This window comes from Pongo abelii, chromosome 8 (genome assembly GCF_028885655.2).
Source record: "Pongo abelii isolate AG06213 chromosome 8, NHGRI_mPonAbe1-v2.0_pri, whole genome shotgun sequence".
NCBI classification, from domain to species: Eukaryota; Metazoa; Chordata; class Mammalia; order Primates; family Hominidae; genus Pongo; species Pongo abelii.
Genome location: NC_071993.2, coordinates 27,151,335 through 27,175,249, shown reverse-complemented (window position 1 = coordinate 27,175,249; position 23,915 = coordinate 27,151,335).

Here is a 23,915-nt window from a genome sequence, read left to right as displayed (position 1 = left end):
TCTTGTACTCATGCAGCTCTATCATCTTTTTTCAGGTTTCTGCCTGACACGTCTATTCATGGACTTTCAAACTCTCTATGTTCTATGTTTGCCACTTTTAATGACATATGGCGGATTTTGTTGTGTTTATATCTAGTTCAGGAATTATTATCTTTTAACTGCAATTTTATTCTTTTTACTTTTTAAATTTTCTTTCTTTCCTTTTTTTTTTTTTTTTTTTTTAAGAGACAGTGTCTCATTCTGTCACCCAGGCTGGAGTGCAGTGGTGCGATCATAGCTCACTGCAGCCTCAACATTCTGGGCTCAAGCCATCCTCTTGCCTCAGGCTCCCGAGTAGCTGGTACTACAGGCTTATGCCATCATGCCTGGCTAATTCTTATTTTTTGTAGAGATAGGAGTCTCACCATGTCATCTAGGCTGGTCCCTAACTCCTGGCCTCAAGCAATCCTTCTGCCCTGGCCTCCCAAAGTGTTGGAATTACAGGTATGAGCCACCACGAATGGCCTCTTCTTATGACTCGTACTGTATTTGCATTTGTTTTTAACATCTTATTTTGTACTTCCTATTACCCTGGATTTTTCTGGGGTTTTTATCTTCCTTTTTTGTCTACTTCACGTGATTAGGATTTTTCTCTTACTCCCCTTTTTAAGCTTCTTGTTGAAAAGTTATATACTGTGTCAATTCTTTTAATGGCTAGTTATAATGATAATATCCACACTCAATAATGTCCCAAGTTAAACAACTTTAACCTAGGAAACACACGGAGTTTGGAACACTTTGGTTTCAAACACACACACACACACACACACACACACACACATTATTGCCTAGTAGTTGAGTTATGGCTGACTTCTTTTTTCCTAAAGTATATTTATTTCTTTTAATGGCTAGTTATAATGATAATATCCATACTCAATAAAGTCCCAAGTTAAACAACTTTAACCTAGGAAATACAGGGACTTTGGAACACTTTGGTTTCAAACACACACACACACACACACACACACAATTATTGCCTAGTAGTTGAGTTATAGCTGACTTCTTTTTTTCCTAGAGTATCTTTATTTTACCTCATTCTTCAAAGATGGTTTCAGTGGGTGTAAAATTCCAATTGACAGTAAAAACTCAGCTTTTTGAGGGAATTGTCCCCACTGTCTTCTCCCTTTCACTCTTGCTGTTGAGAAGTCAGCTGTCAAATTATTGTTTCTATTAGGTCATCTCTTTGTTTCCCCTCTGCATGATTTTAAGACCTTTTCTTCGTCTTTGGTGCACACAGTAGGTATAACTGTGGGTTTCTTTTTACTTAAGTTGCCTGATATTTTACTGAGGTTTCTGAATCTAGAAATATCTGTCTTTCACTATTCCAGAAAAATGTAATTTATATTGTTTTCAAACATTGCCTGTCCTTATTCGCTTCTTCTAAAACTCTAATGAAATATATGTTAGATCTTCTAACACTAGCCTCCCTATCTCTTAATTGTGTATATTTTCCATTTCTTTATCAATTCTGGGTATATTAATCAGACATTAACTTCTATTCACTAATTCTTTTCTTCAGCACAATGTAATCTACCTTAAAGCCATCCATTTCTGGTTTCTGTTTTTTGAAATAGACTTTACGTTTTAGAGCAGTATTAGATTCACAGCAAAATTCAGCAAAAAGTACTGGGAGTTCCCATTTGTCCCCTGTCCCCACACATGCACAGCCTCCTCCACTATCAAAATGCTACAAAAATCATACTGAAACAATTGAGGAACCTACATTGACACATCATTAGTACCCAAAGTCCACAGTTTACTTCAGGTTTACTCTTGATGTTGAACAATCTATGGGTTTTCAGAAATGTACAATGACATGTATCCACCATTATAGAATCATATAGATTAGTTTCCCTGTCTTAAAAATCCTATGTTCTGCCTATTAATCTCTCCCTCCCCTTTAAACCCTGGAAACCACTGGTCTTTTTTACTGTCTCTGTAATTATACCATTTCCAAAATATATAGTTAGAATCACAGTATGTAGCCATTTCTAATTGATTTCTTTTCCTTAATAATACGCATTTATGGTTCCTCCATGTCTTAGTCTATTTTCTGTTCCTACAGCAGAATACATGGGTAGTTTATTTTAAAAAGAGATGTATTTTGGATCATGCTTCTGGAGCCTGGGAAGTCCAAAGAGCATGGTGCCAGTGTCTGGGGAAGGCCCACTGACTGTATCATATCGTGGCAGATAAGTGGAAGGAGAAGTGGCTGCATGAAAAAGGGGGACAAACCAGGAGAGGCAACCTTGCTCATAACAACCCAATCTCGTGGGAACTAATGCATTCCCATGAGAACTAACCCCATAGAACCTGAAAGAGATTAATCCATCTTAATGACTCTTAAAGCACCTCCCACCACTGCCACTTTGGGGACCAAGCCTAAACATGAGTTTTGGAAGGGCCAATCCATAGTCAAACCATAGCACTCCATTATCTTTTCATGCCTTGATAATTCATTTCTCCTTTATTTAACTTTTTTTTTTTTGAGATGGGGTCTCATTCTATCATCCAGGTTGGAATGCAGTGGCGTGATCTTGGCTTCATTTCTTCTTATCACTGAATAATATTCCATTGTCTGGATGGACCATAGTTCATTTATTAATTCCCCTATTGCTGGACATCTTGGTTGCCACCAAATTTTAGCAATTATGGATAAAGCTGCTAGAAACTCGTGTGCAGACACTTGTGTGAATATCAGTTTTCAACTCACTTAAGCAAATAGGAGTGCAATTGCAGGATCATATGGAAAAAGCTGTGTTTAGTTGTGTAAGAAACTGCCAACCTGTCTTCTAAAGTGGCTGTTTCATTTTGCTTTCCCTCCAAGAATAAATGAGATTTCTTATTGCTCCCCATCCTTGTCACTGTTTGGTATTGTCAGTGTTTTGTATTTAAGCATTTCAATAGGTAGGTAGTGGTATCAATTTTAATTTGCTATTTCCTAATGACATATGATGTTGAGCAATTTTTTCATATGCCTATTAGCCAACTGTACATCTTCTTTGGTGAGGTGTGTGTTCAGATCTTTTGTCAACTTTTTAACTGGGTTATTCCTTTTCTTATTTTTTTTTTTAGATTAGTTTTTTTTTGTTTTTGGTTTTGGTTTTTTTTCTTTTTTTATTATTATTATACTTTAGGTTTTAGGGTACATGTGCACAATGTGCAGGTTAGTTACATATGTATACATGTGCCATGCTGGTGTGCTGCACCCATTAACTCATCATTTAGCATTAGGTATATCTCCTAATGCTATCCCCCCCTCCCCCCACCCCACAACAGTCCCCAGAGTGTGATGTCCCCCTTCCTGTGTCCATGTGTTCTCATTGTTCAATTCCCACCTATGAGTGAGAACATGCGGTGTTTGGTTTTTTGTCCTTGCGATAGTTTACTGACAATGATGATTTCCAATTTCATCCACGTCCCTACAAAGGACATGAACTCATCATTTTTCATGGCTGCATAGTATTCCATGGGGTATATGTGCCACATTTTCTTAATCCAGTCTATCATTGATGGACATTTGGGTTGGTTCCAAGTCTTTGCTATTGTGAATAGTGCCACAATAAACATACGTGTGCTTGTGTCTTTATAGCAGCATGATTTATAGTCCTTTGGGTATATACCCAGTAATGGGATGGCTGGGTCAAATGGTATTTCTAGTTGGAGATCCCTGAGGAATCGCCACACTGACTTCCACAATGGTTGAACTAGTTTACAGTCCCACCAACAGTGTAAAAGTGTTCCTGTTTCTCCACATCCTCTCCAGCACCTGTTGTTTCCTGACTTTTTAATGATCGCCGTTCTAACTGGTGTGAGATGGTATCTCATTGTGGTTTTGATTTGCATTTCTCTGACGGCCAGTGATGGTGAGCCACGTGTTTGTTGGCTGCATAAATGTCTTCTTTTAAGAAGTGTCTGTTCATGTCCTTTGCCCACTTTTTGATGGGGTTGTTTGTTTTTTTCTTGTAAATTTGTTTGAATTCATTGTAGATTCTGGATATTAGCCCTTTGTCAGATGAGTAGGTTGTGAAAATTTTCTCCCATTTTGTAGGTTGCCTGTTCACTCTGATGGTAGTTTCTTTTGCTGTGCAGAAGCTCTTTAGTTTAATTAGATCCCATTTGTGAATTTTGGCTTTTGTCGCCATTGCTTTTGGTGTTTTAGACATGAAGTCCTTGCCCATGCCTATGTCCTGAATGGTAATGCCTAGGTTTTCTTCTAGGGTTTTTATGGTTTTAGGTCTAACGTTTAAGTCTTTAATCCATCTTGAGTTAATTTTTGTATAAGGTGTAAGGAAGGGATCCAGTTTCAGCTTTCTACATATGGCTGGCCAGTTTTCCCAGCTTATTGTTGTTTTAAGAGTTCTTCACATATTTTGATAACAGTACTTTATCAGATATGTCTTTCACAAATGTTTTTTCCCAGTCTGTGGCTTGTCTTCTAATTCTCTTGACTGTGCATTACACAGAAGTTTTTAATTTGAATGAGGTCCAGCTTATCAATTACTTTTTTCATGGATCATGCCATTGGTGGTGTTGTATTTAAAAAGTCATTGCCATGCCCAAGGTCATCTAGGTTTTCTCCTATATTCCAGAAATTTTATAATTTTGTGTATTACATTTAGGTCTATGATCCATTTTCAGCTAAATTTGGGGGAAGATGTAAGATCTGTGTCTAGATTTTTGATTTTGCATGTGGATATTAAGTTGTTCCAGCGCCATTTGTTGAAAAGACTATCTTTTCCTCATTGTATTGCCTTTGCCCCTTTGTCAAATATTTGTATAGCTCTATTTTGGGACTTTCTATACTGTTCCATTGATCTATTCATCTGTTCTTTTGCCACTACCACACTGTCTTCATTGCTGTAGCTTTCTTGTAAATCTTGAAATTGGGTAGTGTTACTCCCATTTTTCTCCTTTTCTAATACTGTGTTGTCTATTCTTGTTTTTTTTTTTTTGGTTTTTGTTTATGTTTTTGTTTTTGTTTTAGCCTCTCCATATAAACTTTGGAATCAATTTGTCAATATCCAAGTGATATATTTCTGGGATTTTGATGGGGATTGCATTGAATCTAGAGAGCAAGTTGGGAAGAACTGACATTTTGTTAATGCTAGGCCTTCCTATCCATGGACATGGAATATCTCTCTATTTATTTAGTCCTTCTTTGATTTCTTTAATCAAAATTTCATAGTTTTCCTCATAGATCTTTTATATACTTTGTTAGATTCAGACCTAATTATTTCATTGTGGTGGGAATGTTAACATAAATGGCATTGTGTTTTTAATTTCAAATTCCAGTTGCTCATTGTTGGTGTGCAGGAGAGCAATTGCAGTGGGTTTTTCTATACTAATCCTGTATGCATCCTTGCTATAACTGCTTATTAGTTCCAGGAGTTTGTTGGTCAGTTGTCTTGGTGGCCTCCTGAAGAGTCCTCCTCTAGACCCAGGGTTAAGAGTGTGCATTATGTTCCTCTCCATACATATGACTATCAAAGGCAAGGTAGGGGAGAGTGCAAGGCAATAGCTCCCTGCAGTCTTCTCCACTCCACATCCTTTCATATGGTTAAAGCAGGTGAGGGGAATTAATACTTGTGGAGCAGGTTCTCAAATATTTGCTATGAAAACCTACATATGGTGATTTAGACTTTCACAGCTATTATATCTTGGGAGTCTTTGATGAAACTTTAATTTTAGCCTATTGTTCAATCAGTATAGTTTTTATTAGAAAAATTCATAGGAGAAAAAACAATTATTTCAATAAATGTAAAAAGGCTCTTGATAAAATTCAACACCACTCCTTGTTAAAAAAATTAAAACTTCTTAAGAAGCTAGCAATTGAAGAAGATTTTTTATATTGATAAAAGTTATCAGAAACCTACAGCAAAAGGCATATTTAATAATAAAGCATGAATAGAAATGTCATTTATTTTCATGGTACCCAGGATTTGTTTTAATCAGTATGGTAAGACACATGAACACAGAAATGAGTGTCATGAGGGAAGGAGTTTATTTTGCAACTCAGGGTTCCCTAGAAGCTGTAGGCACTTCACACCACAAGAGGCAAAACAGGAAAACATCAAGGTCAGTCAGGAGGCAGAGGGGACGGGGGAAAGCACAAGTAAGAATCTTTACTGCACTTTCCACAGGAAGGAACAAGCAAGGCAGGGCAACCAGTCTTAGGATTGGCTAGTTTGAATAATTTCATGGGGTCCTGGGGAGGAGAGGCTGTCCCTAGTTGTCTGCTACCTGGCCCTGAGGCAATTAGGGCAGGCGGATAGTGGCCCGGGACATGAGAGTGATAAAGAAGGATAAAGACAGATAAAGAAGAATAGAGGGTGATAAAGAAAGGATAAAGAAGGGGGTATGAGCTCTGGATTGGTTGGTTTATATATGAAGACATACATGCAGGCAAGTTGCTTACGTCCAGGAATTAGCTTATCCTGAGAGGGGCAGTCCCTCCAGGGGCAACAAGGCCCTGGATGTCAAAGCATCGAATTCAGAAAATAAGAGACATCACTAATACACCATTAAAGTCAATATTATCATTAATATTATTCAACATTATCCTGAAGCCTCTAGGATACAAACAACAACAAAAAAAATAGAATGAACAACTATTTGAATGAAAAAGACAGACTTTTAAATTCTCAGATGATGTATCTACTTAATACTGTAATAAAGTCAACCTATTAATTATAGAAACCAAAAACTGTCCTATACGCTATACACCAGTGATGCTCAATTATAAAATGTAGTATAAAAAGTGATTCACAATAGCAACAAGAACTACATGTCTAGAATTGATAGACAATTTCAAAGTCTATATAAGGAAAGATGTAAACGTTTATTGCAGATAAAAAAGAAAACATCTGGAAGGTAAGAGGTATAGGCCATCACCACTCTACCTAGTTCCAATAACCACGATTCAATTAAATGACATGAGTTCCCCAACATGGTTCTAATTTCAGTTATCATGGTATTTTACCTGTAATTACATAAAGTGTAAACTTCTTGTTAGTTCTTCAGTCCACAAATCACAGCCTAAATAACAGATGAATCATGATCAGTGACCCATCACTTCTTTCAAAGTATGTTGTTGCCAATCACTGCATATTTGTTACTGAGTTTATACAGAGAGCAAAGCATAACCTTGTCTTGCCTGCTTGTTTCCCAGTGAGAAGCCCACGTGACATTTTACAAAAAGGAATAATCAAAAGTGGAAATTAAACAGGGCTAAAACTGCAACAGAAAAAAAGTGATAACACAAAGTGAAATTCAAATAGAACATAAATGTAGTTATATTTTTAGTAGAGACGGGGTTTCACCATGTTAGCCAGGATGGTCTCGATCTCCTGACCTCGTGATCCGCCCGCCTCGGCCTCCCAAAGTGCTGGGATTACAGGTGTGAGCCACCACGCCCGGCCTAAATCAAATTATAAAAATATAAACTACTTGGAAACGAGCACATTCTAGATCTCTATATAAGATTCGTTATCTGATTCTGTACATTTTTATCCAGTTTGAAATTTTCTGTTTGTATGTCTTTTGGCAAAAAAATTTTAAGCAGTGGTTAATGAAGATTATGTCCAAACAAAAGTTCAACCAAAGTTTCATATAATATGTTAATCACTGATGCACTAGATCATAGGTTTTATTAATTTTTTAAAAAAATTTTTTGAGACAGAGTCTCACTCCATCAGTCAGACTGAAGTGCAGTGGCATGACCTTGGCTCACTGCAACCTCCACCTCCCAGGTTCAAGAGATTCTCTTGCCTCAGTCTCCCTAGTAGCTGGGATTACAGGTGTGTGCCACCATGCTCAGCTAAATTTTTTTGTATTTTTAGTAGAGATAGAATTTCGGCATGTTGGCCAGGCTGGTTCCAAACTCCTGGCCTCATGTGATCTGCCTGCCTCTGCCTCCCAAAGGGCTGAAATTACAGGTATGAGCCACCTTGCCTAGCTGATCATAGGCTTTTTTTTTTTTTTTTTTTTTTGAGACAGAGTCTTGCTCTGTTGCCCAGTCTGGAGTGCAGTGGCGCTATCTTGGTTCACTGCAATTTCTGCCTTCTTGGTTCTCTTGATTCTCTTGCCTCAGCCTCCCAAGTAGCTGGGACTATAGGTGCACACCACCATGCCCAGCTAATTTTTGTATTTTCAGTAGATGCAACGTTTCGCCATGTTGGTCAGGCTGGTCTCGAACTCCTGACCTAAGGTGATCCGCCCACCTTGGCATCCCAAAGTGCTGGGAATACAGGCGTGAGCCACCACGCCCTTCCTGATCATAGGCTTTTTAATGGCAGGAATGAAATTCATCTTTGTGGCCCTAGCTTTAACCATTTGACTATAGAAAAATACACATAAAAGGGACTTGTTATGTTTTTGCTAAATAACTTAATTTAGTTAGTACTGGGAAGAGAATTATGGCCAACCTAATTTTATTGCAGATACAGATATTTCAGGGCTTACAAAAATCTCCTTTGCAATATAAACCCAATCATACAACGCTAGAGCTATCTAGGGTAACATACTTAAATACATGGAAAAATTTCATTTTGGGGCATCAGTTGTTTTCTTTTAGTAGCCTGATGATCTTATTCTTTCCAAAGAAACTATAGAAATGGAGGGTGGGTGCGGTGGCTCACTCTTGTAATCCCAGCACTTTGGGAAGCTGAGGCAGGTGGATCACGAGGTCAGGAGTTCAAGACTAGCCTGGCCAACATGCTGAAAGCCCATCTCTACTAAAAACACAAAAAAATTGCTGGGCATGGTGGCAGGCACCTGTAATCCCAGCTACTTGGGAGGCTGAGGCAGGAGAATTGTTTGAACCCGCGAGGCATAGATTGCAGTGAGCCAGGATCGCGCCATTGCACTCCAACCTGGGCGACAGGGCGATACTCCATCTCAAAAAAAAAGAAAAGAAACAAGAGAAGGAAATGATAGAAATGACTACTTCCCTATCAATCTTTATAGTTACAGGGCAAAACACCATTTAAAAAATCATCTTCTTGAAATATAAAATCTACAATGCCTGTCTCGAGAATCATAGTAAAGAAAAGAAATTTGTTTTTTTTTTTTGAGATGGAGTTTCACTCTTGTCTCCCAGACTGGAGTGCAATGGCCCGATCTCGGCTCACTGCAACCTCCGCCTCCCGGGTTCAAGCAATTTTGCTGCCTTAGCCTCCTCAGTAGCTGGGATTCCAGGTGCCCGCCATCAAGCCCGGCTAATTTTTGTATTTTTAGTAGATACGCGGTTTCACCATGTTGGCCAGGCTGGTCTCAAACTCCTCACCTCAGGTGATCTGCCCGCCTCAGCCTCCCAAACTGCTGGGATTACAGGCGTGAGCCACCGCGCCTGACCATGATGCATGTCTTAAACATAGTTTTAACGATTCTGGGATGGGCACTGCTTAGCATGAAAAAGAAATGACCGATGCCTGCTGGTGGTTTATGATCTTCCTTAGAGTTATTTGGAGGTGTAACAATAACAAATATTGAGCATTTAAAAAATATTTCTAAGACCTGTAAAACACTCATCTTTGACGTTCCCATTGCTTGCAACTAGATCATTTCTAAAAACTTTTAATAGAAAATCTTCTGATTTTCTATTGAGTTTTTAAAACATGTTTTGAGGCCGGTGGCGGTGGCTCACGCCTGTAATCCCAGCATTTTGGGAGGCCAAGACGGGTGGATCACAAGGTCAGGAGATGGAGACCATCCTGGCTAACACGGTGAAACCCAGTCTCACTAAAAATACAAAAAATTAGCCGGGCATTGTGGCGGGCGCCTGTAGTCCCAGCTACTAGGGAGGCTGAGGCCGGAGAATGGAGCGAACCCGGGAGGCGGAGCTTGCTGTGAGCTGTGCTCGCGCCACTGCACTGCAGCCTGGGCGACAATGCGAGACTCCGTCACAAAACAAACAAACAAACAAAAAATATGTTTTGAAACTATGTAAAACATATATATACGTTTTATGTAAATAAATATAAATATGTTATATATATGTATATATGTCATATATATAAAATTTTTTTTTTAGTATTCTGGTTTCTAAAAAACATTATATTCATCCCAGTGTTTGCAACATGAAAAGGATATTCAATGCACTCCATAATAATACAATAGCTGGTATTTACTGAGTACTTACCATGTGCCAACCACTATCTTTTTTTATTTCTTTATTTTTTTGAGACAGAGTCTCGCTCCATCACCCAGGCTGGAGTGCAGTGGCACGATCTCAGCTCACTGCAACCTCCACCTCACAGGTTCAAGCGATTCTCCTGCCTCAACCTCCTGAGTATCTGGGATTACAGGCGCGTGCCACCACGCCGGGCTAATTTTTCTATTTTTAGTAGAAACAGGGTTTCACCATGTTGGTCAGGCTTGTCTCCAACTCCTGACCTGGTGAGTCACCCACCTTGGCCTCCCAAAGTGCTGGAATTACAGTTGCGAGCCAGCCAACCACTATCTTATTGAGTTTGTGCAACAACCCATTATACATATGCACTGTATAGTATAAATGAGGACATAAAAGTTAGGATAGATTAAGTGGATAAAAATGTTTTAAAATTGGACTTCTGTGATTGCACAATTAAGTTTAGTAAAAAAAATTCTATACTTGAATGAATTTTATGGTATGTAAATTATATGTCAATAAAGCTGTTACAAATTACACACCAGAGAGAAAGAAAGAAGTGGGGCATCAAGTGACAGGCTTACTGTCATCTAGGAAATGTTCGGTCAACCAGAACTCAAGCATAGCTGGTCTAACTCTGGACCCACGCACAGCTGTTGCTCCAGAGAAAGGAGCTACATGGAAATAAAAAGATTCCATGTGGGAAACGAGGATCAGACTTTACTCAGCTGTCTCCTGCTTAGATGTTTATTTCTTCCTGTCTGTATAATTCTTTAACTCTACATCTCTGCTATATATTGTTACATAAACATGTGCAACCAGTATTTTATATATTTCCATTTACAGATCAATTAAATCTATAAGACTATATGGAAGTGTATCTTTAAAAAGTATCAATATAAACTCTTATTATACCATTGTTCTTCATGGAAATTGATTTCTTCCCTTCTTTGAGAGCACACAGTTTAGCATTTATTACTTCTCTAAAATCACAGAAGCAAAGCTACAGCTGCGAACCCACTTCATTTCTTTCATTTTGCCATTTCATCCAGTCTATCCTAACCAAGTAAACCCAAATACTAAGGGCGGCCACCACACGGCATTTAAAACTATTTTAGACTTCTTCCTCTCAACTGCCGGGACTGCGCACATTCTGAGCTGGCCTGGAAGTTCTGTATGATTGCCCAAATGGGCATAAATGGCTGGCAAGGAAATGAACCCCAAAGAGCTCACCCACTTCACTGTAAGAACTAAACTTGCTTTTATGTCTACAATAGTGTCCTGAGTTCAAGAAGCAATTTCATTCCCTAACCTAACATGGAATGCTAGTGTCATCCTTCTTTCATGGACAGGAATCAGCCACCCTGATGACACACACATGCTCTCTATACAAGTCCTAAGGCAGAAGCACTCAAAGGCTCAGATCCTTCTTCAGATCCTTCTGCCTTAACTTCTTTGATCTTGCTAGAACCTGCACTGCAAAAAGAATTACCTTCCTTTTTCTGTTGTTTTTTGTTTGTTTGTTTGTTTGTTTCTTTGGAGACAGGGTCTCACTCTGTCACCCACACTGGAGTGCACTGGCACAATCATGGCTCACCGCAGCCTCGACCTCCCAGGCCCAAGTGATCTTCCCACCTCAGCCTCCCGAGCAGCTGGGAATACAGGCATATGACACCACTCCCAACTAATTTTTAAATTTTTTATAGAGAGGGGCATCCCCCTATGTTGCCCAGGCTAGTCTTGAACCCCTGGGCTCAAGCGATCCTCCTGCCTCAGGCTCCAAATTGCTGGGATTATAGGCATGAGCCACCACACCAGCCCTGTTTTTTCCCTTCTCCAAGCCAAGTGTGAAGTCAACACAGTAAACTGAAAATCAAGGCCAAGTATGGTCGCTCACACTTGTAATCCCAACACTTTGGAGTTTGAAGTAAAAGAATGGCTGGAGCTTAGGAATTCGAGACCAGCCTGGGCAACATAGTGAGACCTCATCTCTACTAAAAGTACAAAAACATTAACCAGGCATAGTGGCACATGCCTGTAGTCCCAGCTACTCGAGAGGCTGAGATGGGAGGATCACTTGAGCCTGGGAAGTCGAGGCTGTAGTGAGCAGTGATTGCACCACTGCACTCCAACCTGGAAGACAGAGTGAAACTCTGTCTCAAAAAAAAGGAAAAGAAAATCAATACATAGATGTGATTGATTTTTACAGATCTAATTTACTGTATGAGTATTATGGCCCAGGCTATAACAAGATGCTTTGTACATACATTGCTCACATTATAGGATCCTTGTAAGACTGGGCGCAGTGGCTCATGCCTGTAATCCCAGCACTTTGGGAGGCCCAGGCAGGCAGATCACATGAGGTCAGGAGTTTGAGACCAGCCTGACCAACATGGAGAAACCTTGTCTCTACTAAAAATACAAAAAAAAAAAAAAATTAGCCAGGCATGGTTGCACATGCCTGTAATCCCAGCTACTCGGGAGGCTGAGGCAGGAAATCACTTGAACCTGGGAGGCAGAGGTTGCAGTGAGCCAAGATTGTGCCATTGCACTCCAGCCTGGGCAGCAAGAGTGAAACTCCATCTCAAAAAAAAAAAAAGAAATTCCCCCATTTCTCCATTTTCTCCTTTGCCCCCACATTTTTTCTTCCATGTTCACACCAGTACCCAATGTCCCAGGCATATGGAATTCATTGTTTCATGAATAGAGTCAACACATTTTAACTGCCATGCATTTACTCAAACCATCTGGCCATCTGGAATTTCCTACCATCCCCCATAAAATTTAAATTAAAAAATTTCCAGTGTTCTGTCCTCCCTGAAGATGTCCCTGAACCTTTATTGAAACTCATTGACGTATCCTGTGATTCCCACAGCCTTTATTGTATATGTTATAATTTAGCATTTACATTATCCTACCTTACATTTTAGTAAGTTAATGACCTGTCTCTCTCCACTGATAAAATAGTGTCAGGATTTTTTCATTTTTGTATTCCCTACTGGTCCTCAGAGTGCTATGAACATATCATTTGCTAAGTTAATTTTAAATTGACTTAAACTTACTGGTGAATTCACTGATCAACTGTTCTTTTCAAGTATTTCTTTTAGAAATGTCCTTGCCTTGATAAATTTTATGTTCTAAAAAAATTAATTTGATTTTTAGAATCACATCTTTCAAAACAAAAGAAACAAAAACTCCCACACAATTCTAAGGCTGGTTATGGGTAACATTAAAAAGCACACACTAGGCCTGGGGCAGTGGCTCACACCTGTAACCCTAGCACTTTGGGAGGCTGAGGCGGGTGGATCACAAGGTCAGGAGTTCAAGACCAGCCTGGCCAAGATGGCGAAACCCTGTCTCTACTAAAAATACAAAAAAATTAGCCGGGCATGGTGGCGGGCGCCTGTAATTCCAGCTACTCAGGAGGCTGGGACGAAGAATTGCTTGAACCCGGGAGGCGGATGTTGCAGTGAGCCGAGATGGCACCACTGCACTCCAGCCTGGGAGGCAAAGCGAGACTTCGTCTCAAAAAAAAAAAAAAAAAAATAGACTGGGCGCCGTGGCTCTCACGCCTGTAATCCCTGCACTTTGGGAGGCCAAGGCGGGCAGATCACAAGGTCAGGAGATCGAGACCATCTTGGCCAACACGATGAAACCCCATCTCTACTAAAATACAAAAAATTAGCCGGGCATGGTGGTGCATGCCTGTAATCCCAGCTACTTGGGAGGCTGAGGCAGGGGAATTGCTTGATCCCGGGAGGCAGAGGTTGCAGTTAGCTGAGATCGCGCCACTGTACTCCAGCCTGGTGACAGAGTGAGACTCTGTCTCAAAACAACAAAAAAAAATCCCATGAAAGCCAGAAGCACAAAAGATCTCAGATAAATAGTATGACTAAAAGTACAGGAAATTATATACAATGCACAATTTTAATGTCAATATTGTCATTTTTTCCTAGGTTAGGAGACAATATAACCACAATTATAAACGTTCTTTTTTTTTTTTTTTGAGATGGAGTCTCGCTCTGTCGCCTAGGCTGGAGTGCAGTGGTGCAATCTCGGCTCACTGCAACCTCCACCTCCTGGGTTCAAGCAATTCTCCTGCCTCAGCCTCCCAAGTAGCTGGAACTACAGGCACCTGCCACCACGCACGGCTCATTTTTTTTTTTTTTTTTTTTTTTTGTATTTTTAGTAGAGACGGGGTTTCACCATGTTAGCCAGGATGGTTTCAATCTCCTGACCTCGTGATCCGCACGCCTCGGCCTCCCAAAGTGCTGGGATTACAGGCGTGAGCCACCGCACCTCGCCAAACTTGTTCTTTTCGTCTCTACTTGTGTTGACCTTATACATAGCATATTATGCCATTAAAACAACAAAAGGAAGGAGAAAATGGTATATTGAAATCCAGCATTTTCTTCCAATTCCTTACTGTGAATTTTTAATTAAAATCAAATTATTTAATCACTAGGAAAGACTCTGAGTGTGCAGGTGTTCCTTTCAGCTGATATAAACATTGAGAAGATCAAAGCTTGCCCTAAATGATCTATCTTACCAGGTCTTGACTGAATCTGAGAAAAAAATCCTGTAGTTTCTCTTTATTTTGGATAAACCTTTGATCTTTTAAAAATATTGGCACATCTGGCTAAGAAAATGGCAAAAAAGGCAAAAAGACATGCACAAAATAGTTAACCACTACTTGCATTGTAAAATGGGTTTAAGCTTAAGGTTTTGGCAAGTGTTTGAGAAAAATATGAATTAAGCTCATTTTCTGTGGAGACAAGTAAGTCTCTGGGCATTTAGTTTTGGTTAAAGTAAATACTTAAATCTATTAAAATTTTAAAGACCTTAGTAATGTAAACAAATGGTGCTGAGTTTGGACTTCTCTACAAAATCTATGTGGAATCTTAGGAAAGGAAGAATGAAAGGATACAATAAAGACAATTATTTAAATGGTAGTTCAGCCTAAATGCTAAGCATAAGCATTCTTTTTTCTTTTCCTTTTTTCTGAGACAGAGTGTCGCTCTGTGCCCCAGGCTGGAGTGCAGTGGCGCCATACTGACTCACTGCAACCCCTGCCTCCTGGGTTCAAGCTATTCTCCTGCCTCAGCCTCCCGAGTATCTGGGATCACAGGTGAGCACCAGCCAGGCCCGGCTCGTTTTTTGTATTTTTAATAGAAACGGGGTTTCACCATGTTGTCCAGGCTGGTCTTGAACTTCTGACCTTATGTGATCCACCCGCCTCTGCCTCCCAAAATGCTGGGATTACAGGCATGAGCCACCATGCCTGGCCAATATGTTGCTTTTTAAAAATGAGTTATTAGCATTAATTTTCTTCTGTTGCTACTGAACATTTCTATTTTCACTTAATTTACTCCGAATCCCATGCCACTTCTGCATTCAAGGCTAAAGTTTGGATTGAAGGAAAGGATAGCAAGTCAATTCACAATCTGATTTTTTTCAATACAGAGAGTGTACATGTTTACTAAAAGGAGTAGCCCTTAATTCTTTTTAAAAAGCCCAAAAGCTGCTGGGCGTGGTGGTTCACGCCTGTAATCCCAGCAATTTGAAAGATCGAGGCCGGTGGATCACAGGGTCAGGAGATCGAGACCATCCTGGCTAACACGGTGAAACCCTGTCTCTACTAAAAATACAGAAAACTTAGCTGGGCGTGGTGGCGGGTGCCTGTAGTCCCAGCTCCTCGGGAGGCTGAGGCAGGAGAATGGCGTGAACCCGGGAGGCGGAGCTTGCAGTGAACGGAGATCGCGCCACTGCACTCCAGCCTGGGCGACAGAGCGAGCCTCCGTCTAAAAAGACAAAAAAAAAAGCCGAAAAGCAAACAAGATAATTAACAATTTTTATATGAACAAATGTCTTACAATATTTTAAACATCTAGAGAACACTGATACCATCTTCAGTTATTGGCAATGGCATATTATGAATTAACTTTTTACAAAAATGTAAAAATTCTTTTACAAAGAGATTTTTATTAAGATCTTTTATTATGAATTAACTTTGTAAAAGTTAATAAATCTTAATAAAAATCTCTTTGTAAAAGAACTAACTTTTACAAAGAGATAGAAGTTTTGACTTAGATCTGACTCTTTTTTTTTTTTTTTTAAGGTGGAGTCTCGCTCTGTCACCCAGGCTGGAGTGCAATGGTGCTATATCGGCTCACTGCAAGCTCCGCCTCCCGGGTTCACGCCATTCTCCTGCCTCAGCCTCCGAAGTAGCTGGGACTACAGGCGCCTGCCACCGTGCCCTGCTAATTTTTTTTGTATTTTTTTTAGTAGAGACGGGGTTTCACCGTGTTAGCCAGGATGGTCTCGATCTCCTGACCTCTTGATCCGCCCGCCTTGGCCTCCCAAAGTGCTGGGATTACAGGCGTGAGCCATCGCGCCTGGCCTTTTTTTTCTTGAGATGGAGTCTCGCTCTGTCTCCAGGCTGGAGTGCAGTAGCCCGATCTCGGCTCACTGCAACTTCCAACTCCCTGGTTCAAGCAATTCTCCTCCTTCAGCCTCCTGAGTAGCTGGGATTACAGGCATGCACCACCGCAGCCAGCTAGTTTTTGTATTTTTAGTAGAGATGGGGTTTCACCATGTTGGCCAGGATGGTCTTGATCTTACTCCAGCTCCTGCTGGAGTAAGAGTGTCTATCTGCTTTTGTTTTAACAACATTATAGATCATTTAGGCTTGTCTTGAAAGTTTTATTTTTATGCCCTTTAACCAAGTCAAATTTATATTTCTGGAATGTTGTTCATTAATTCTAAAGCACTATCAATTTTCAAAAGTGTTTTTGACGTGTCCTCTTGTTTTAGAAAAGTGTTTAGGGGAAAAGCTAAAAAAAAACCAAAAAACATACTGGAATGGATATTTTTATTACTTATTACCATTAATCATTTCAAAGTTTTAACACTTTCATCCAACAGGAAACCATGATTTTATCTGGTCTACGGTTTCAGTTGCTCCACTCCTTTTTCAAATGAGTAATATGTGAAGCATCCTAAGGGCCCTCATTTACTTCCTATGTCAATTAAAGCATTTTACTGTCCTAATTAATTGCATGATAAAATTAATTTTGGAATATATTAAAATGCATCATAATTGTGTTTCTTCAGTAAATGTCTTATTAATAGGAAATGAACTTCAATACTGAGTAGATTGTGAACTTGTCAGTTGTTTGCCTGCCTTGAGTTTTGAAAAGTTGAATGTTTTTATTTCCTAGTAGTTCTTTTTAAAATAGCTAGACTTCTTTCCACAATTATTTTACTGGGAACATTATATTTTATTTTAGAAGCCACTGAGGGTGGAGGGAAACTTCTCCTCTAAAGGGATGTTTCTTAAAATGTGGTACCTTATATAAAGTGGAAATGAAGAAAGATGATGATTTAGTGTACACGTGGGGGGTGAAGCATGAGAGAAAGAGGCTGGATCAGTTTCCTTTATATATCTTGCTTAAATGCTATTCAGTGATGGCGCTCTATTAACTGGATTATGGCCACAGACCTCTAAATTGCATTCCTATTGCCAGTCTTGTTCCGAACACGGCCCATCTCCCTCACACACTGCTGCCAAGTTAAGTCTCTGTATTACAAAAACAATTATATCCCCCTGGTAGGTGGAAATCTGTTAGCTCCCAATGCTGATTGGACCAATTCCAGTCTTCCTAGTGAAACAAGTAAGGCCCTGGACAATGTATTCCTAACAGCCTCCTGCCTCATTGCCCTCTTCCAATCTGGCTTTCACCTTCATCACCCTACCCCAGGGTCACCAGTGACCTCCTTGTCATTTAATAGAATGAACACTTCTCCTTCCTCAAGCACTTTCTTCTGCTACTGACTTTATTGACACAACTTTCTCTGATTTTTCTCCCACCCCCTTTAGATGTTTTTTCTCTGACTCCTGAAGGTTGAGCAAGAGTCCAGCATGAACTGACCCCAACTATAATTTGTACAGAGGTGAGTGGGTGTTTTAAAGGGAGAATGAAGGAATTATGAGGGGAATGAGTGGGGCTCAGTGGAATCAGGGAAGTGAAAATTGTCAGTGAAAGTGAAATGTGACAGCCATCTGGGTTAACCAGCACTTACTGAAGTTAACTAGGCTCCTACTCTCCCACAGAGACTGGAAGATAGGGGCCCTATCTTCAGGTGTTGGCTAGAACAAACAATGGGTTATTTTTGCAGCCCTGAGTTTTCTTAGGCAGGCATTTTATCAAAGATTTATCCAACCCATGTGAACGTGAAAGACAGTTGAGTGGAAATTTAGGAAGATTTAATTTACGTGTGTGCTTATTTCTTTCTAAGCCAATTAGGACAGAACTTTAAAAAGTAATTTTATTACTATAAATTGATTGGTAATTCTATTCAGGCATTGTCATATAACATGATAACATGGGAAGTAGTACTGTATCACAGGGAATTATTATATATATAATATATGTGTATTATGTGTATATATATATGTGTACTCTTGAACGGAAAGACAGATGCAAATAAAGATCTTATGGTTTTCATTTAAAAAATTATAGCGTAGTTAAGCTTACCTACTGAATGTAAGGTTAGTGCGTTTTACCAGCATATTTGAAGGAGACTTTGGAGATTTTCTTTTGTCCTGATATGTAATCTTATGGAGACAAGAGACTGAGGGGACATCAAGAAGCTGCTGGGATGTCTCCAGAGCTCATCTCAGTGGATAAAATATCCAGTTTGTTTCAAATCAGCCTTTTTCCTTTGAAGCCTCAGGTAGTTTTTTTGGGGGGGTTCCTGAGTCCCTTGAGAGCCCCTGATAGGCCAGGGAAATTAAAGTTCCAGTGACTGGCAGGGTGTGGGGAGCTGGAGTAAGAAGATACATTGCAAGTCACTGTTCTAAGTAAGTGCTAATGGCATCAACCATTTAGTCCTCATATTCTTACAACCAAAATTTATTATTATCCCATCTTAAAGATGAGGATAATGAGGTGAGATTTAACTGTAAATTACTAACATGAAAATACAGCCTTTAAAATTTCTAAAAATAATTTATTCTTTAAAATAGCAAACAACATTTTTACCTTTAAAACATATTTACGAATTTAATGTCAGAAAAAGCATTCTAGTAAAACTCAGTAGAATTTAATGTGAAAACATTGTGCTGTCTTTTTTATGGCCTAATAAACTTAAAAAGGCCGGGCATGGTGGCTCACACCTGTAATACCAGCACTTTGGGAGGCCAAGGCTGGCGGAACATGAGGTCAGGAGATCGAGACCATTCTGGCTAACACGGTGAAACCCCATCTCTACTAAAATACACAAAAATTAGCTGGGCATGGTGGCTGGCACCTGTAGTCCCAGCTACTCAGGAGGCTGAGGCAGGAGAATGGCGTGAACCCGGGAGGCGGAACTTGCAGTGAGCTAAGATCATGCCACTGCACTCCAGCCTGGGCGACAGAGCAAGACTCCGTCTCAAAAAAAAAAAAAAGGCTTAATACTTGCTCTTGAAGAGTACATTCCAACCTGGCTATACTCAAACTTTTATTCAAAATGGATTTTAAGAAAGTGGATTTCTCCTTGTAGTAAATAAGCTTAATTTTGCTAGCCCAGATCAACTCTTGGACTATGTGAAAATGCAAGTGGCTAGTATTCGCATGGATAGACTCAAATTACCCTGAGCTGGCTGGCCTGAACCATGTATATAACTCACACTTTCTTCTTGCCTATCTTTTTGCACTGCAGCAGTATCTGAGTCGATCATCTTTCGGGTTACATGTTTCTGCCAGTTCGTTGGGCTTCTATAGAAGTCATTGTTCTGACAGCATCCCTTAACATACCCCACATGGAGACTCATGTTGGAACCACATAGGCTCAAAGAGCACTTCAAGAAAAAGCAAGTTCAGTCTGGAATGAGAATGGTGGTGGTGTGGGTAACCTAATTTCTTCTCTTCTGAGAAAAAAAAAGAAATTCAACTTTATGGGTAGAATGTCTTTTCCCAAAGCAATTCCTAGATGTTAGACAAATTTTCACAATCAAAAAGATGACTGAACACAGAAATACCATTTAGGACATAAAATGGAGGCCAAGGAAAATAATCCATTTAGTTTATTTTCAGAACCGTTATTAATTCCTAAGGGACCAGTTAAGCAACATTTTTATAACAATACAATTTAAAGGCTATTGCACAATATTACATTTTGGACTGACAGGGTAGTAAGTGCTTGCTTTTACTGGATGTTACATACAATAATTTTCTTAAACTTCAGTGTTATGCTATATATTAGTTTATTTTTTAATGTCAAAACCCTTCATTTACAAAGAGTTTTTAATAGAGGTATAATGTTGAGAAATTAATATTAATATAATAAACACATTATGAAAAGGTAATATTCACTGCATAAATTTGCTGTGTTTATTAAAAAATTCACTTACTTGAAGTCAATTCAATTTGGAAAACGTATCCATTGACTGCTCTCTACTAGGAATAAGCTAAATACTGTAAAAAAAAAAAAATTCCCACCCTCAAGGATATCACTACTGTCTGCACTCAAGGACACCACGACTGTCTCTGAAATCACAGAACCTGGGGTAGAGGGTAGTCCCTGGGAACAACGTTCTACGCTTACAGCGTAAGTAAATGCAGGATGTGAAGCAGATGATATGGGCTTTGATTTTCTCATCTGTGAAACAAGAAAATTAAATTTAATTTAGAAACGGTGAAGGTATTTTCTCAAAAGTTTGTATATTTGCGCTTCCCTTTCTATAATTCACATTCTATTCTACCCTAAATCTTATTAATAAGCAAGAATTCTAATCTGACATTAGTAATCCCCTGATACAAATGTATGTGCACAGCTGGTACCACACTATTACAACATGATGACTTTAGACAGTGCCAAAAGTGCCATTTACATGGATGCCATGTATGCTCAAAAGGTTTTCAAAAGTTACATTTATTGATGTGTTCACACTACTGTGTTGTTTTGGAAAATAGCCAAGAACCCATCTGCTGAACATTTTAGACCTTTGATGTGGAGGTATCTTACTTGTATTCCAACTTAACCACATACCAAGACATAACAGATCGTTTATTAGAACAACACTAAGACATCCAAACCAGTAAATTAACAGGTGGTGCCTAAAAATTATGAGGTTTTTTTGTTTCATTTAATCAGTTAAAGCAATTTTAGTTTTCCAGATATGCTAGGTATTGAATCACCTCAGAGAAGAGTTTGAACAAAACAGATATTGTAAAACTTGGTTTTTATTGCTAAAAATTGAAAGTCTGAAGATTGGAAATTTGACCTAATATTAGCCTCAAATGGAAACAAATTCAAAGCAGAGCCTGGAGATGGGCGGCGTCCAGGATGTCATCACCTGCATTTCCAAGGGCTGCTGTGAAATGGGGAAAATCACCTCCGGATCTCAGCACCAGGCCTGGGGATGCAAAGTCCCAGGGATGCCTAGGTTCTTTATTTACCATTTCAACAAATTTCCTCCTATCACTGATTCTGAAAACACTTTCAAAAAACACACAAATATGTGCTTTCATATATTAATAGATGATAAAAGAAAAGAGGGTGGTTAAGAGCTACATGGAGCCATGCTTGAAGCCCATTTCCACTTACTTGCTCTCTGACACATACTTGATCTTTCTGAGATTTCATTTCCAAATTGATAAAATAGAGCTTTGTGCAGTGGCAGCTTCTGACATGAAGCAAAGCTCTCAGAAAGTGTTGCCCCTCTCCTTCCTATGCTGCCTCTTGCTTCTACATTGAAAAGCAGTCTGGTGCCCTCTTCTAATGAGACTGAAGCAAAAAAGGAATTATGGATTACCACCTCCAACTAGAGATTAATCAGAAGGTCCATACTGAAAGAAGTCCTGACCACAAAAGTGGACTACCATGAAAGACTTAAAAGTTTTATACATGAAGAACCATGTCTTGGACAAGAGCACACATCAGTATACCTGTATTAAACATGTGGTTTAGAGGAAGACCCTTCCTATTTCAATGAAATTAGAGATCATTTGATACATCACAAAATTTTAGGTGGGTTTTTTTTTCATTTTTTGTTTTTTTTAGATGAAGTCTTGCTCTGTCACCCAGACTGGCGTGCAATGGCACGATCTCAGCTCACTGCAACCACTGCCTCCCGGGTTCAAACAATTCTCCTGCCTCAGCCTCCTGAGTAGCTGGAATTACAGGCATATGCCATCATGCCCAGTTAATTTTTGTATTTTTAGTAGAGTCAGAGTTTCACCATATTGGTCAGGATGGTTACAAACTCCTGACCTCATGATCCACCCACCTCGGCCTCCCAAAGTGCTGGGATTACAGGCATGAGCCACCTCGCCCAGCCATTTTAGTGTTTTTGTGTGTGTGTGTCTGTTTTTAATTTACTTGTATAAACTTGCCAGGTATTGGCTTTGATTGGTTTCAGGGCCTGGTGAGGGTATCAGGGCGGATGGGGAGAAGATTTAAAAAAAGGAAGATCTTGACTCTCTTCTAGCTCCTTCACAGTCAAAAGTAGCAATTTTCAGCAAATTGTTTAATTTATGAGGATCAAAATATATGTTTTAGAAAATGAAAATGAGGAACAGCATTTTGATTTCAAGGTTTATTGGTGCCCTAGAGTAGGATTTAAGAGTGAGTGGTCTCTGCTGCAGATGGTGGTTAATTTTAGATCCCAGTGATCCTTACACAGGAAAGGAGCTCGGATATCTATTATAAATAGCATCACAAATTCTATTTCTAGATTGTTAACTAAATGAGTTTCTCTTTAATTTAGCAAGACAATGCTTGTATTCAATTGATACTGAGTATCCAAGACAAGTTGATATGTATTAAATTCCAAAGATGGCTGGGGGCCATGGCTCATGCCTATAATCCCAGTGTGTCCGGAATTGGTGGGTTCATGGTCTCACTGACTTCAAGAATCAACCTGCAGACCCTCGCGGTGAGTGTTACAGCTCTGAAAGTGGCGTGCCTGGAGTTATTCGTTCCTCCCGTCCGGAGTTGTTCATTCCTCCCCGTGGTCTCGCTGGCCTCAGGATTGAAGCTGCAGACGTTCACAGTGAGTGTTACAGCTCATAAAGACAGTGTGGACCCAAGTAGTAAGCAGCAGCAAAATTTATTGAAAATAGCAAAATAACAAACATCCCACAATATGGAAGGCTAACCCAGAGGATTGCCAGTGCTGGATCCAGCAGCCTGCTTTTATTCCCTTATCTGGAACCACCCACATCCTGCTGATTGGTCCATTTTACAGAAAGTTGATTGGTCCATTTTATAGAGAGCTGATTGGTCCGTTTTGACACAGTGCTGATTGGTGCATTTACAATCCCTGAGCTAGACACAGAGTGCTGATTAGAGCTGATTGGTGTATTTACAATCCTCCAGCTAGACCTAAAAGTTCTTCAAGTCCCCACTAGATTAGCTAGACACAGAGCATTGATTGGTGCATTTACAAACCTTGAGCTAGACACAGGGTGCTGATTGGTGCATTTACAAACCTTGAGCTAGACACAGAGTGCTGATTGGTGTGTTTACAATCCTTTAGCTAGACATAAAAGTTCTCCAAGTCCCCACCAGATTAGCTAGATACAGAGTGCTGATTGGCATTTACAAATCTTGAGCTAGACACAGGGTGCTGATAGGTGCGTCCAGGAACCCCGAGCTAGACACAGAGTGCTGATTGGTGCATTTACAATCCTCCAGCTAGACATAAAAGTTCTGCAAGTCCCCACTAGATTAGTTAGACACAGAGCCCTGATTGGTGCAT